The following is an 11,096-nucleotide window of genomic DNA, read 5'->3' as shown; positions in this document are numbered from 1 at the left end:
ATGGTCTGAAGTCAAATTGACATTTTGAAATGAAATATTTTTTATTTAAAAAATCAATTAATCTGTTTTTTTATACATTTTCAAAATATTTTGATAAAGTTAGAGATATGGATATCGGCCTATAATTACCGTTGTGCAAGTTACAATTAGTCCTAACTTGGGCTATTTTCAATAAATTTTAATATTTTTTTTTTTGAACTGTTTTAAAAAATATGAGCAACAAAATGGCTATCTTGGAAATTTAATAAATTTATTTTCCTAAAAAAATTTTTGATAATTTTTTGAATTTTTGAAAAAAAAAATCGAATATTATGTTATTCAATCAGAATTTCCATACTTATTACTGTAAAAAAATTGCATTTAAATATATTGATTTTCCACGGGATACTAAGGGTGATACGGGACTTCTGGGACACACTGTATATATACCCATGTGTATTATATCTATCCCAAATATCCTGTCACTCGATATTTGACTCGTGTCTTATGAAGCGGTTTTTTATATTAAACGTCAAACTGTCAAACTTAAAATATTACACACGAATATTATGAATACCCGGCTGCCCTTCCCCCTTATCATAGTCTTATATCTGCAATTTGGCAATTGCCAAATATTATTGAGTTCGTTCGCCTAATCGCCTATTCCTGACTACTATTCCCTACTATTGTTTAATATACCTTTCATTTAACTACCTATGTTCATTAATCATTATATGTCGTGAGTAAACGGATACTATCCATTACAAGGTACTATAACGAATTTAAACGGGAAAAGTGTTGTGGATAAAAAAACCGAAAGTAATTTATTATTAACATATAACATAACGCATTTATTTTAAACATACAAAAAAGTGAAAAAAAAGTAAAGTTTTTCAACAATTATAACTACATACTATACGTTACCTACCTATTTAGAACTAAAAAATATGGCCACGGGACATGCGTTGATCAATTATAATGATATTATAGTAAAATATTATAGTTCGATAGAAGAAGTTCCACGAACAGTTTCCGAGAAAAAGTCTTCTATAAAGTTATCTAGTATACCTACCTATATAATATTATTATCAACAGTTTGTTATTGTACAAAAAAATATGCACACTTCATGGTTATGCACAATAAGTAAGTAAATATCTATGTACATATAATATATATTAAAATGTAAAAATATAACAAAATGTTGGTACACTTACGATTGGTCTTTTTTTACACCAACTTTTTTTTATATTTTTACATTTTGATATATTATATGTAGCTAGGTACATAGATATTTACTTACTTTTTGTGCATTTTTTTTTGTAACTACATACAATAACAAACTGTTGATAATAATATTATATAGGTAGGTACTAGGTAACTTTATAGTAGACACTTTCTTGGAAACTGTTCGTGGAACTATCTACTATAATATATAACTTTAGATAGGTACTACCTATAATTATTAGATATTGATCCCCACATGTTCTACGACCAAAATGTTCGAGCTCTCGCAGTAATAGGACATATTTAACGTCTTAAACATATTCTACACATTATAATAATAATAATATGTCTTAAACTCTTAATATTAATTTTTCATCGACGATAGAACTATTTTTCGTCATGTCTCGTGTGGCCGTGTCCATACGTACGGTGAACCTAAATAAAATAAAAAAAAAATATAATATTGTGTAAGACAATAGACGTGCTGGTAATAAATAAGCGGTGGCTTAGAGGTTAGGACGATATCCGATTATTAATTTAGTTATAATATAAAATGTTTCAATATAATACATTTTATTATATTAGAATCTCGGGCGACCAAGCTATCAGCTCGGGTTAAAAAATTTCTTAAAAAGGTCTTCTTGCTATTGTTTTTTATAGGGGCAATGTTTAAGCAATACATATACAATTTCGTTGCCATCGGCCGTGAAATTTGTGCCAATTAATTCCTAATTTTGCGCAAGCTTGTGAACATTGGTCATCATATTTTAAATTGTATATTATAATATATGGTTTAGAAATAAAATTTCGAAAATCCAATTCCAATGCACCTTGTAAGAAGTGTTTCGATTTCGATCAAAACCGGATATTTTTGAGCAAAAAAATAGGTAACCTAACCTTCATGTTAAAATTTCCGAAAATATTTCGGTTATTGCCCAAAGTTAATCGACTGATGTAGCGGGAATGTATATATTGATAACGCATCATATAGCAACATTATAGAGGTTCCTAGTTATAAACTTGCTATATATCATATATCCATCAAAATAGAAGTGAATCCGTTTTGGAAAACCTTAAAAATTTGATAAAAAAAATTGTTTTTCGACATAATGCCGTGCTTTGGGATCGGTAATCAATTAAAATTATTGATTAAATAATTATAATGATTCTGGTTTTAAATTTTTTTGTTTTAAAAATAAAGCCGCGGTTGACGATTCATTCAAGAAAAAATTGAATTATAAATACCCGTTGCCAAGGCCTAACCTGTGCCCTTATTAAATTTCGAGCATAACTCGAGAACACGAATTTTCCAGAGATCGACACCTGCTCTCACCGATGAATTCCTTTCATCAAAAACCTCCCATAATTATATAGACACAGAATTTTGAAGTCATCCTTATGGAGAAAAAATTATTATTGTCATTTAATTCTAAAGGGCATTATATCGTATTATATAATATAATAATATTTATAAATATTACTTTTTCCACGGTACAACTCAATTTGAGTTTTTATCAAATATTCTCTCATTCTATGTACTGTTTCGGTGAGGTTCATCAACTTTAACAAAAGCATTGTGTGCTCGTCTTTTGTTGCCACCAATGGTTGGCTGAAGAACGTGTCCGACATCTCGACATCTTTCACCAGTTTTTTCCGGACCAATCTATACGGCGAATCCAGAAAAATTATAAAATAAAGAATACTGCGTAAGTCAAGTGCCAATACGCAGAGGTGGGTAGTGGATGTCGCTCTGCTGTACAGTAGGTTACAAGTGGGTCGCTGTATAATGGATAGTATTAAATTTGAATTCAATGATACAATATCACTGTATAAGAAAAACGATTTAGAGCGGAGACGGTATGTCAGTGTCTAGGTATAAGGTATCTTATATACCTACTTATCTATAGTATTAAAAAAAAAATGACCAATAATAGGTATCTATAATAAATTCCAAAATAATCATATCACAATATCCATTGGGTACAACAAATCGTAATACTATTATAGATATAATATAATAGTATACTTTCGAAGTTTCAAGTACCCACGAATAATATTATACAGTATAATGTATAATGAAAAATTTGCACCCCTCCATTGAATATATTTTTTGTTTGATTCAACATATAATATAATATATAATACGTGGAATCTTGTTTTAAATTTTCAATCCTTAGATATAAAAGTTGAACATTTTATAAATTTTTAACTACAAAATAAATATTCAATTTTAAATTTGGTAAATTTTGTCAAGATTTTAACTTCAAATGCTTATAAAAAAAAAATTGTGCATATGTATTTGTAATATTTTTCAACTGCTATTGTAACAATGTGTCAGGAGCCCTGTATTAATTTTTTACACTTTTTGGCCCAATAGATAAAACTTTATTGATATTTATAGAAAAAAAAAACTAAAAAAATCGAAAACTTAAAAAAATAGTCAAATTATTTTCAAAATTTTATGGTATATAGAAAATGCTAATATAAACATTTAGTGAAATTTTCAAGTTTCTACAGTCATTCGTTTTTTAATTACAACAAAATAAGAAAATCGTTACGTAAGAAATCGAGTAAATACCAAATGTTGTAAAAATATGAATTTCAAACGCTCATAAAAATTTAATTTGAGTTTCTTATAGACATTTTTTTTTTTGATAAAGGTAGATTATCCTATAAGGAATCTTGTATTACATTTTAAAATCTTAGTTCTAAAAAGAAAAATTTTTACGAATTATTAACTCAAAATTAGCTCAAAACAAATCAAAATATTTTGAAAAATTTATCATGTAAGAAAATGGAAATATAAACAACCAGTGAAAATTTCATGAATCTACAGTCGTTCGTTTTAAAGTTACACCAAAAACCAAAATCAATTTTCTCGAAAACAGATTTTGCGTAAAATTTCCCGTTTTTCCTTAATTTTTCTTTTGTTTTTCACGGCGCTTTTAAAAACTATATGAAATTTCAAATTTTGACCTCCCGAATGCACCAACTAGTTTCACTTTCCCATCAAACAAGATACTGTTGAAGAGAATCGAAGCAGTTTTAGTGCCCCAAACCGTGATGACAGACACAAAAATAAAAAAATAAAAATAAAAAGGTGGGTAAGTGGATGTCGCTCTGCTGTACAGTAGGTTACAAGTGGGTCACTGTATAATGGATAGTATTAAATTTGAATTCAATGATATAATATCACTGTATAAGAAAAACGATTCTAAGCGGAGACAATTTGTCAGTCTAGATATTAGACATACCTATTATAGGTATACTTATCTATAGTATTAAAAAAATATTGACATATAATAGGTATTAATAATAAATTTCTAATTACCTAATCATATCATAATATCCATCAGGTAACGCGTTATACATCAACAACAAACCGTGGGACTATCATAGATATATAATAGTATACTTTAGAAGTTTCAAGTACCCACAAATAATATTATACAATCACAACAAAATATCTAAAATAGTTATTCCAGGTTTTTTAATATGTAATTTCGTCTAAATTTTAACTTAAAATTACTATAAAAATAAACTGTGCTTATGTATTTCTTAGAGTTTTTGGCATGTACGCCACCTTCCATCCTCGCCATAGAGTCGTCGACGCGTGAAAGGGCGCGTACAACCCATTCAGTCAGGCGTGTGTGTATAGTTGCCTATGATCCCGATTAGTAGGCATCATCAATACTATTCCAATTTTTTTGTATTTATTTCTCACTTCGCACCGATAAGTCTTGCATACAGTAATAATCACTTTATCTAAAAAAAAATCACCCAGCTAATGTTGAATCAAACGAAAAATGTATTATATTCCACTTACCCACCTTTTTATTTTTATTTTTTTATTTTTGTGTCCATCATCACGGTTTGGGGCACTAAAACTGCTTCGATTCTCTTCAACAGTATCTTGTTTGATGGGAAAGTGAAACTAGTTGGTGCATTCGGGAGGTCAAAATTTGAAATTTCATATAGTTTTTAAAAGCGCCGTGAAAAACAAAAAAAAAGAAAAATTAAGGAAAAACGGGAAATTTTACGCAAAATCTGTTTTCGAGAAAATTGATTTTGGTTTTTGGTGTAACTTTAAAACGAACGACTGTAGATTCATGAAATTTTCACTGGTTGTTTATATTTCCATTTTCTTACATGATAAATTTTTCAAAATATTTTGATTTGTTTTGAGCTAATTTTGAGTTAATAATTCGTAAAAATTTTTCTTTTTAGAACTAAGATTTTAAAATGTAATACAAGATTCCTTATAGGATAATCTACCTTTATCAAAAAAAAAAACGTCTATAAGAAACTCAAATTAAATTTTTATGAGCGTTTGAAATTCATATTTTTACAACATTTGGTATTTACTCGATTTCTTACGTAACGATTTTCTTATTTTGTTGTAATTAAAAAACGAATGACTGTAGAAACTTGAAAATTTCACTAAATGTTTATATTAGCATTTTAAATATACGATAAAATTTTGAAAATAATTTGACTATTTTTGAGCTCTTTACGGAAATTGTAAGTTTTCGATTTTTTTAGTTTTTTTTTTCTATAAATATCAATAAAGTTTTATCTATTGGGCCAAAAAGTGTAAAAAATTAATACAGGGCTCCTGACACATTGTTACAATAGCAGTTGAAAAATATTACAAATACATATGCACAATTTTTTTTTTATAAGCATTTGAAGTTAAAATCTTGACAAAATTTACCAAATTTAAAATTGAATATTTATTTTGTAGTTAAAAATTTATAAAATGTTCAACTTTTATATCTAAGGATTGAAAATTTAAAACAAGATTCCACGTAAATATTTAATTGTGTTACCAAAAACTCTAAGAAATACATAAGCACAGCTTATTTTTATAGTAATTTTAAGTTAAAATTTAGACGAAATTACATATTAAAAAACCTGGAATAACTATTTTAGATATTTTGTTGTGATTGTATAATATTATTTGTGGGTACTTGAAACTTCTAAAGTATACTATTATATATCTATGATAGTCCCGCGTTACCTGATGGATATTATGATATGATTAGGTAATTAGAAATTTATTATTAATACCTATTATATGTCAATATTTTTTTAATACTATAGATAAGTATACCTATAATAGGTATGTCTAATATCTAGACTGACAAACTGTCTCCGCTTAGAATCGTTTTTCTTATACAGTGATATTATATCATTGAATTCAAATTTAATACTATCCATTATACAGTGACCCACTTGTAAGTACTGTACAGCAGAGCGACATCCACTTACCCACCTTTCTTGTTTTACTTACACCTTAATTTTAATATCCCAAACTAATAAAAATAATATTTTTTATCATTATTTTTTAATAAAATTAATGCTGTGCCGTTCTACTCATATGTGTAAATAACACGCCTAGTAAAGAGTATACCTACATTGAAATAAATTTTCCTGTTATACTTTAATTACATTTAAACCGTAATCAAATATATACATAATTTATTTAATTTTAGATTCTGACCTTCTGATTTATACATGGAATTTTTATATTTACGATAAATATACCTACGTGGTATTAATATTAAAATATTTTTATTCGTTTTGAGCAATCTAAAGACATTTTCAATTTTCAATTTTTTTTAGATTTTGTTCTATAAATGAAAAATCATTTTTTCAGTATCGCTTAAGTAATTTTTACCTAAAAGAAACTTGAAAATATAATAAAAAGTTGTTCATAAGTATCGTTATAAATAGCAGTGAAAAAATATTAAAGATACATTGGCACAATTTTTTTTTTTAAAATCATTTTAAGTTAAAATTGAATTCCTAAAATTCATGAAAATCTGGAAAAATGTGCACATTATATTTTGGTACCAAGTTAAAAATGTATAAAATGTTCAACTTTTATAGTGGAGAATTTAAAGTTTAAGGTTTCTCATAAATAGTTCATACTGTAGCCAAGACATCTAACAAAATAATAATGGTGATCCATCAACACTAAGTATAGAAATGTTTATACTAGTTATTGAAAATAAATACACTAAAATCATATACATGATTCGTTTAATACTGTTTATCCATTTTGATTTTAATTTTTTTCTTTCATAGTTTCTATTTGGAAAGCTGAATAATTTATGTCCTGTCTGATAGGTATTATGACAATTCACTACACAACACATTTTTTTGCATTTTATTTTTTTATTATTATTCATTATGAATTTATGATTTAAAAAAAAAAAAATAATACAATTACTAGTAAGCAATGAATACTAACAAGTACAAATAACTTTTAGTTACGTATAAGTATAAAAATATTTAGAAAATACTAAATAGCAATGATAATATCATACATAATAATATGTTATATATTATGTATATGATTATTTTAATCAAAAATTATTATCAAGTAGGTAGTGTACTGTTTTTAATTGTCATTAACATAAATATTATATTTATTTATCAGCATTCAAATAAAAAAAATCACTGTATCCCATACACGTTAAGTAATTATGCGTTTTGATGTTCCCTCCTTTTAGTACAATATTTGTCCACGAAGCGCTATCGTACAGCTCGTGACCTCTGCTGTAGAGTATACCTATTCTTCACAGTTAACCTCGCAAAAAGTCGTGAAATTAAACGATTTATATAGCTCGTTAGTTGCCAGCCATTATTATAGTATAAATATTATTTTTCTAAGTATAATTTAATTTAAATGAACACATCCTTTTCAGTGAATTTCTCAATTACGAGGTACGGTCGGCTTCTACTGTGCGTGTATATACACAGCCATAGGCGGTCCCAGAATTTTACTTCAGGTGCAGCATATAGATGGCTAATTTCTAAATGTTAGGGGTATCGGAAATTTTCACGAAGTTAGATTTACTGAGTATCAATGAATCATAATTTACTTTAGACTATTATATAATATAAATGTTGAAACTAGCAAACTAGTAATTTCCTTTCCTCCGAAGTTGGTTTTTCTTCATATGATAATTATTAATTATAGATGTGATCGTGACTATAATATATAAGTACCGCTGTTAGCATAGCGTCGATCGGCGAACAATACGTCGTATCCCAAAAAATATCGATTTTGCGATTTATACATCAAAAAAAGCGGGGAAAAATAACACATGTTCTGATAAAACAACATCTTATCATTATTTAATTTCAAAGAGGTTAGAGACTAAATGGTAATATAAAAAATAGACGGCTATCAGCTAAACTTGATTTTATAAACACGTTTTAGTCTCTCCTGAAAATTTTACTTTTTTGAGATAGGTACGACATATTGCTCGCCGATCGACGATGGGGTCTTCTTCCCCTTAATCCTGGCTTTATAATCAGAACTACGAGCTAACAACTATCCCGCAGTGTTGGGTAAATTACTTTCGATAAGAAACTCAATTACGTTACTCATTACATTAAATATTTTTATTTCAATTACATCCGCGTTACCCGACATTATTTTAATCACGTTATGTTACTTTTTCATTGCAAAAGTAATGCGTAACGAATAGCTAATTTTTCAAAATTTAACGACAAATTCAGTCAATAACGAATATAATAAGTAGTAGGTATACTATTCTTATTATTTACACATACAGGCACACAGCTTAGAGTTTTCTTACGTTTCGGGTGTAGGCGCCACAACGGGTGTAGGTAATAAGAAGTCGTATCGGCAAATATGTACAATATACAATATTATATTTAGAAAGACCCCTCAGTCGGGGACTGACTATAAATCGTATGCGCCTATATAGTATAGAAACAACATCGCCGGACTACATTTTATTTTGACAGTTGTTCAGAAAACGATTGTCATCGAGTTGGGGATATTAATGCTCGGTCGGCGCCGCCAAGTGACCTCGCATTAGCGACGTCTGCGTGTACAGGTAGATAGACGTACAATATACCTATCATGTATGGGCGTGTGAGTTGTAGCCTGAAGTTATCTGTAAAAATAACATAGTATATATGTACAAAGATGTATGTTTTGTTCGTAAAATACAAAGAGAAAAATATTTTATTATCACTAAACACGATTTTATGTAGGTATTTCTTAAAACTATATTACTACTCATTATTTAGCCAGCCTTACTAAAATATAATTATCAAACAGTTCAATTTACAGGTAGATAGACGTAAAATATACCTATCATATATGTATTTTGACAGTTGTTCAGAAAACGATTGTCAACGAGTTGGGGATATCAATGCTCGGTCGGCGCCGCCAAGTGACCTCGCATTAGCGACGTCTGCGTGTACAGGAAGATAGACGTACAATACACCTATCATGTATGGGCGTGTGGGTTGTAGCCTGAAGTTATCTGTAACAATAACATAGTATATATGTACAAACAAGTATGTTTTGTTCGTAAAACACAGGGAGGAAAATATTTTTTTTATCACTAAACACGATTTTATGTAGGTATTTCTTAAAACTATATTACTACTCATTATTTAGCCAGCCTTACTAAAATATAATTATCAAACAGTTCAATGTACAAAAACATTTTATCAACTTAATTAATATTATAATATAATAGGTTCTTATAATTTATGTCAATTATTGAAATAGTTTCTATTTTATTGCTTTATTAGTAAAACAATCGTAATGGTACGAAAATAAAAAAGAAATCAAGTCAGTTTTTAATTAATTTTGATTCATGTTCTATGCTAACAATAGAAATAAATCTCATTAATTGATAAATATTGGACCTACATAGTACGCAAACTATAACTCATGTCTAGGGCGCGGATTTTTATGTAAATACATATTTTTATTGAATGCAGATATCTTCGTTCTGATTAAAAATAATCACGTTTCATAACACCCTGAATAAAATGACACTTTTTTATGTTACATATTTTCAAATATTTGGATGTAAATAAGTACACATTTTTAAATATTTTACTAAGGCCGGGTTGCATAAACGTTCTGTAACGACTTACAGATCTGTAAGTGCGTTAATAGCTCTGTAAATAAAATTAGGTCTTGCTTGAACGCTAGTAAAGTTACCGGCTCTGTAAATTATCGGCTATCGGACCTGTAAACTGCAGATAGGATTTTGCATCTATAATTACTTACAGATGGGTAATATTATTAGAATTATAAGAATAACACATGGTTTATTATGGTTTAATTTATTTGGTAACCACGGTTATTAATAATTTAATATTTATTTATGCAACACTAGCATAGTTTACACATAGTTTACACAATCATTAAAACCTTACAAGGCCGGTAAATTACAGAGCTGGTAATAAATGTACAGACTGTTCTTTATGCAACCCGGCCTAAGAAGTACAAATTTTGCAAATATTTCATATTTTATAAATGTAGACCCACTTATTACATTTCCATAATTCTATTGGAAATTTTGTTTTATCGGTTTTTCGACTTTATCGACATAATATTATTCTACTATACGATATTTTATTTTCTGTCAGAATTCAGTTGATCAAAAAATTCAACTTCCAAAAATATTTAAATGTAACAATTTGTAATAAATAGACCAAGTTTACTTCTAAGTAAACCGAAATTATCGTAAACGGAGCACTGCAGTTTAATAATATAATAATATTGAATATTACAAACGTCGATACAATTTAACAATTCAATAAGGCGAATACTAATTACTAATTTATTTTAAATATGACCTCAACACTATAGTAATAATGTGCTATCTTCAGACTTTGGTACTTAAACTAAAAAACACATTCATGTATAAAACGATTAAAATGCAGTTAACACATTAAAATATCGTGACAAACCATCTACTGGGTATAATAATACGACATTCCTGTGGCAATGCAATTAAACCGAAAACTTAGTACTAATCATTATAAACATTCCACGTTTATAGTGAGTCCATAATATCGTCTTAATAGTTATTTGATCTGGATA

Source organism: Acyrthosiphon pisum, chromosome A2 (assembly GCF_005508785.2).
Source record: "Acyrthosiphon pisum isolate AL4f chromosome A2, pea_aphid_22Mar2018_4r6ur, whole genome shotgun sequence".
Taxonomy (NCBI): Eukaryota; Metazoa; Arthropoda; class Insecta; order Hemiptera; family Aphididae; genus Acyrthosiphon; species Acyrthosiphon pisum.
The sequence above is the reverse complement of the archived record's forward strand: the minus strand, read 5'-3'. Positions refer to the sequence as shown.